Source organism: Podarcis liolepis (genome assembly GCF_965112155.1).
Source record: "Podarcis liolepis genome assembly, chromosome: 7".
NCBI lineage: Eukaryota > Metazoa > Chordata > Lepidosauria > Squamata > Lacertidae > Podarcis > Podarcis liolepis.
The window spans coordinates 86910277-86916718 of NC_139561.1; positions in this window are offsets into that span (position 1 = coordinate 86910277).

Here is a 6442-nt window from a genome sequence, read left to right on the forward strand (position 1 = left end):
TTCTGGCGAACCAGAAGCAGCGGAGCAGCGCACACGGAAATGCCATTTACCTTCCCGCCGGAGCGGTACCTATTTATCTACTTGCACTGGCGTGCTTTCGAAATGCTAGGTTGGCAGGAGCAGGGACCGAGCAACGGGAGCTCACCCCGTCGCGGGGATTCGAACCGCCGAGCTTCTGATCGGCAAGTCCTAGGCTCTGTGGTTTAACCCACAGCGCCACCCGAATCCCTCAACAATCATTAGACTAGTATAAAATAATAATATCAACATATAAAAGTTAAACAGAAATCCACTCAACAGTTACAACAAATAATATCTAAACTATAATCAATAAAACAACGGCAAGCCGCAGTACATAAAACAATACAATACACATTGAGAAGAAGAGACTAGAGGGTGGAGCAAGGCAGGTGGAAAGAGGCCTTGCCTGATGGAGTCTCTCCCCTCACAGTTCTTCCTCCTTCCGGTAACTACGGCAGCCAAGCTCGGGCCAAACGTCTTGCTCTGCTTCCCTTTGAACCACAGCAGCAAGGCTGAGCAGGGCGATCCTGTCGTCTGGGCAGCCCAGAACCTCCATTAACACTGCCCAGGCTTGCACCCCAGCAGTGATGCTCATACAGTGGTTTGACTTCACCGCCACTGGCAGCTAGACTGATGACTGGGAGCAACTGCTGAGACCACATAACACCTGTCTTGAAAGACTCCTAGTAAGTTTCCGGGCACAATTCAAAGTGTTGGCGCTGACCTTTAAAGCCCTCAATGGCCTCAAAGGCCCAGTATACCTGAAGGAGCGTCTCCACCCCATCGTTCTGCCCGGACACTGAGGTCCAGCTCCAAGGGCCTTCTGGCGGTTCCCTCACTGTGAGAAGCCAAGTTACAGGGAACCAGGCAGAGGGCCTTCTTGGTGGTGGCACCTGCCCTGTGGAACGCCCTCCCACCAGATGTCAAGGAAATAAACAACTACCTGATTTTTAGAAGACATCTGAAGACACCCCTGTTTAGGGAAGCTTTTAATGTTTAATAGATTATTGTATTTTAATATTTTGTTGGAAGCTGCCTAGAGATAATTTCGTCAGGCATCACAGTGGGCACTGCAGAAGCAGGAAAGAGGAGAATCGCCAGCTTTTTCTTCTTCCGGGGCTCTCTTGTCTTAAGCAGCGGCCGTGCACAATGAGTGAACAGATCAACCTTTTCTCCTTGCAGGGAGATCTAATGAAAGGTAAATCATCAACTGCAAAAAAAAGAGAGAAAAAGTCTCGTTTGCTGGCTCTACCTAGGTTTTAGCAGCACAGGAGCCCTGCAAGATATAAAGAGTTGGCCACACCTAGCACGGCGCCTGTGCCGAATTAGGAACAACACGTCAGTTTATTCTCTGCATCTGGGTCAGCAAACAAGTCTCCTCTAATTTGCTTTATTTTTAAAGTTATTTACTTTTACGTCAAACGAGCCTATAAATCTCTTATCTGGGACCATGTCTGATGTAGAAGAAGGGGGGGGGCACCCAAACCATTGTGAGAGGCCTTTTATCAAATGGACGGCTCATTAAACTCGTTACGCTTTTAAAAGTGATGAAGAGAGCCGAGAACAGCTGTGGATACAGTCTGGATAAATAAATACACATTAATAGGAGGTGGGAGCCCGGCCTGATTTCATGTCCGCAAAAGAGGAAGATCGGTGGGTTTCTGTGAGGAAACATAGAGGATTGGGTTTGTTTCTTTCTCTCGGTTGCGTAATCTATGTTCTGGGAAAACTGTGTTTTGTATTGCCTTGGTGATAAACATAAATATTGGTTGAATGAAACCTTGCACATTATGTGAGGGGGTCAGGATGTTAAATGAAATTCAAAGGAGTGCAAGATGGCACAGAGGCATAATCTCTCACCATAGTGCCTTTTATTCCTGGACTTGCTATAATAATGATTTTTATAATAATTTTAATAAAAAATTCCTTCCAGTAGCACCTTAAAGACCAACTAAGTTAGTTCTTGGTATGAGCTTTCGTGTGCATGCACACTTCTTCAGATACACTTCAGATACATTCAGTGTGTATCTGAAGAAGTGTGCATGCACACGAAAGCTCATACCAAGAACTAACTTAGTTGGTCTTTAAGGTGCTACTGGAAGGAATTTTTTATTTTGACTATGGCAGACCAACACGGCTACCTATCTGTAACTATAATAATTTTATTATTCCTACTCTGCCCATCTGGGCTATCATCACAATCATCATAAATTTACTGCATTTCTATCCAACTTTTACTGCAAGGAGCTCAAGGTGGCTGGCGGGCATGGTTCTCCGCCTCCTCATTTCATGCCCACAACAGCCCTGTGAGGTAGCTTAGGCTGAGATGTAGGTCCAAGGCCATCCAGTGAGCTGCATGGCCAAGCGGGGATTCGAACCCTGCTCTCCCAGGTCCTAGTCCGACCCTCTAACCACTGTGCCACACAGCCTTATAAATTTCCACCTCACCGTTTAGCTCAAAGAATTCTCAAGATGGCAGAGATGTAGACAGATAGATGTTTTATTTTTTTATTGAATTTATATACTGCCTATACCTGGAGGTCTCAGGGCAGCTCATAGAACAAAAACAAAATATAAAGCCACAAAATATAGAATCAAATATAAAAAAGCAACCCAATAGGAAGGCTTTTGTTGTTATGGACTGCTATATGTGCTTGCCTGTTCAATTTTAAGCTGTGTTTGTCTATTATTTTCTATTAGTCTGAATCTTCTTTCTCTCCAAGGTGGAATGCAAACCGATCAGTTAGAGAACGCGGGTTCTTTACTAAGCCTTCATTCTGATTTGCTTGCAGGAAGGTTAGACGATGCTGTGTCAAAGCATCATCCCACACTTTCTAGTGCATTTCCAGGGGCCGCATTCTGTCCTGGGCAATGTTTCAGGGGCCGCATCCTGGTGGTGGGCGGAGCCAGCATCAAACACAAGCAGAAGAGCAATTCAATGTGAAACATCGCCTTTGTACATGGGTAGGCAAACTAAGGCCCGGGGGCCGAATCCGGACCAATCGCCTTCTAAATCTGGCCCGTGGACGATCTGGGAATCATCGTGTTTTTACATGAGTGGAATGTGTCCTTTTATTTAAAATGCATCTCTGGGTTATTTGTGGGGCCTGTCTGGTGTTTTTACATGAGTAGAATGTGTGCTTTTATTTAAAATGCATCTCTGGGTTCTTTGTGGGGCATAGGAATTCGTTCATTATTTTTTTTCAAGATATAGTCCGGCCCCCCACAAGGTCTGAGGGACAGTGGACCGGCCCCCTGCTGAAAAAGTTTGCTGATCCCTGCCTTTGTTCCTGCAGATATTCACCCCCCACCCCCTTGATCTCTACCCTCTATGCAGGCCCAAAACCAAAGTTTTAGGACACATTTCAGCCAGGCAGAAGCAGGGGAGACAAAGACTGTGGGAGATAAGCGTCCGGAGGGCCAGCATGCAAGGTATGGAGGGCCGCATCCGGGCTGTGGGCCTGAGGATCCCCAATCCTCTTAAAACACAAATAAACATTGTAAAAGACAGGGATAAATGGATCTGAAATGAAAAGGGGGGGGGGCAGAGAAGTCTTCGCTGGCCTGGTGGCCTCTGGATGTTTTGGACTACAACTCCCATCAGCCCCAGCGATGGGAATGCTGGGGGCTGATGGGAGTTGTAGTCCAAAACATCCAGAGGCCACCAGGTTGGCAGAAGCCAAAGGAAAGCTTTCACAGGACAGATACCACCTTGCCAAATGCATAAATAGTTGTCTCTCCCCTGGAATATAGGGGAAATGGCTATATTTTCCCCTTCAAATGCCCACATTTAAAGAGTCCCGCTTATCATGCCTCTGGCACTCACTGAAAATTGTAAGGTTACTTACTAAATAAATAAATAGGAATATGTTAACAGCAACAGCCTCTAAAGGGGCCTGTTTCTTTGATTCTGGAAGCAAACTGATGAAAAACTGGTGGATGCCACACGGCTGCATTTGCACAAATCATTTTCCCTGAAGGCCAGAGGGCCTGGGATGTAATGTCGGCTTTAGGAACATTTTATCCCCGCTGCCTCAGCCCAGATTAACGGAGTAGCTAAACACTCTCCAGATAAGGTGGGCCTCACATCTGCTAGCTTTCCCAGAGAAGCGTGTGCTAGAAAGAAAAATAATTAAATGGGTGTGTCCTGCTTCGATGTAATTCAGATTAACCTTTCCTGTCAGTAGCTGTTTTAAGGAGGATGCATCAGGGCTTTTCCCCACACCCCTCCAAGCAAACAGCCCCAATTTCCACAACCCCTGTCAATCTCACTTCTCTAGGGGCAACTGATGGTGGGAGAGGGCAACTGAGACTCCTCAGGCAGGGCAGATTTGGCCCTGGGGCTTCCAGGCTGCTGGTCCTCACTGAATTAATAATAATAAATAATAATAAATAATAAAACTTTATTTACAGTGGTGCCCCGCAAGACGAATGCCTCGCAAGACGGAAAACTCGCTAGACGAAAGAGTTTTCTGTTTTGGAGGTGCTTAGCAAAATGAATTTCCTATGGGCTTGCTTCGCAAGACGACAATGTCTTGAGAGTTCCTGCTTTTTTTCCCCTTCCCCCCCCTTTTTCTAAGCCGCTAAGCTGCTTATCAGCTGATCCGATCAGCAGATAAGCCGCTAAAAGCCGCTAATAGCGCTAATCCGCTAATCCGTCAATGGGCTTGCTTCGCAAGACGAAAAAAACGCTAGACAAAGAGAATCACAGAACGGATTCTTTTCGTCTTGCGAGGCACCACTGTAATAAATAATAATAAATAATAAAACTTTATTTATATCCCATCCTTCCCAGCCAAAGCCAGGCTCAGAGCGGCTAACAACAGTCAAATAACACAACATTCTAAAATCATTTCATTATAAAATCAGTTATAATAAAATTACTATCACGGTCCCACAGTATGAAATATCAGGAACCCTATGACCAGCAGGTGAGGCCTTCTTGGTGCTCCTGCCTCCAGTGGGGGGCTGATCGGTTGGTGTGTTGAGCTGTGATGGGGCCTTCTCAGTGGTGGTTCCCCATTCGTTGAATTTCCTCTGTGGCGAAGTGCGCCTGCCATTTTCATTGACGATTTTCATGGGGAATTTGGGAACATCCCTGTTCACTCAAGCATTGGGTGGCTTGAAGATAATGTTCCTGGCAACCCTGAAACCAGTGGTTGAGAAAATGTGATGATTTTTATCTGAGTTTCCCGTGTTGCAGGGGGTTGGACTAGATGACCCTTGGGGTTCCTTCCAGCTCTACAACGCTATGATTTTATGATTAGTAGTATATATTTAGTTAAACCCCGCCTTTCTCCTTGACAGCATCTCAAACCAACTAACAGATAAAAATAGGAACAGCTAAAGTATGTTGGGGGTAATTGTTACAAAAACGATTAAACATTAAAAGAATTAAAACTAACTCTTCATCTGTTAAAACCCTACAAACCAGCACAACACCAGCCCTTTCATTAAAAGCAGTCAGTTCCCCAAAGCCTGCTGGAATAAGAAAGTATTTACCTGCTGGCAGTAGGACAGCAAGGAGGGAGCCAGTCTAACTTCTTGAGGCAGAGAGTTCCAAAGTCTGGGAGCAGCCACCAAGAAGGCCCTGTCCCATCTCCCCACCAAGTGTGCCTGTCAGGGTGGCGGGACTGAGAGAAGGGCCTCCCCTAAAGATCTTGTACGAGGGGATGCCATCTTTGTTATTGATAGGTTATTGATAGGTTTGCTGCTTGGACTGCTTTGGGAGGAGCAGCGGCGTAGCGTGAGTTCTCAGCACCCGGGGCAACGCAAGTAATTTGCGCCCCCTAACCCGGGGCAAGGCAAGTAATTTGCGCCCCCCCTAACCCGCGAGTTGCCGCTGGCGCTGCCGCCCAAACGACGCCGCTTGCCCGGAGGAGGAGGGGGGCAGAGAGGCGAGGAAAATGCAACTGCCCAGCAGCTGCAGCAGCACCGGCGGAGGCGGGGCTGTGAAGAGGGGCTGCCTGGCGCGTCCTCCGCGGCAAGCGCTGAGAGCCGCTGCCTGCCGGGCGCCTTCAGCCCGGACGCGCGCACAGCTCGGCGGTTCCGCGAGACATGCGGCTCCGCTACAGCCTGCGCCCGAGGCTCTTTGGCGACTCCGGAGGCAGCGAGCGCGCCCCCCTCCCAGATGTTGCGCCCGGTGCGGCCGGCACCCCTGGCACCCCCCACGCTACGCCACTGGGGAGGAGGGTAGCTTGTAAATTCTATTGTTAACTACAGATATTTTTTAAATACTGGATAGAATCTGTATATCTGCACTTTCCAGAAACAGGTTGAATAATTTTTTCCGAGCTGGGAAATGGATCTTTACCGCAAACATCCAATTGTTAGGCGTTGTTGTTTTTTGCACTTTAAACGGGTTTTTTATTATCCTATATTGTGTGTGAACCCCCTTGAGACGGTGGTTTGGCAGGTGATT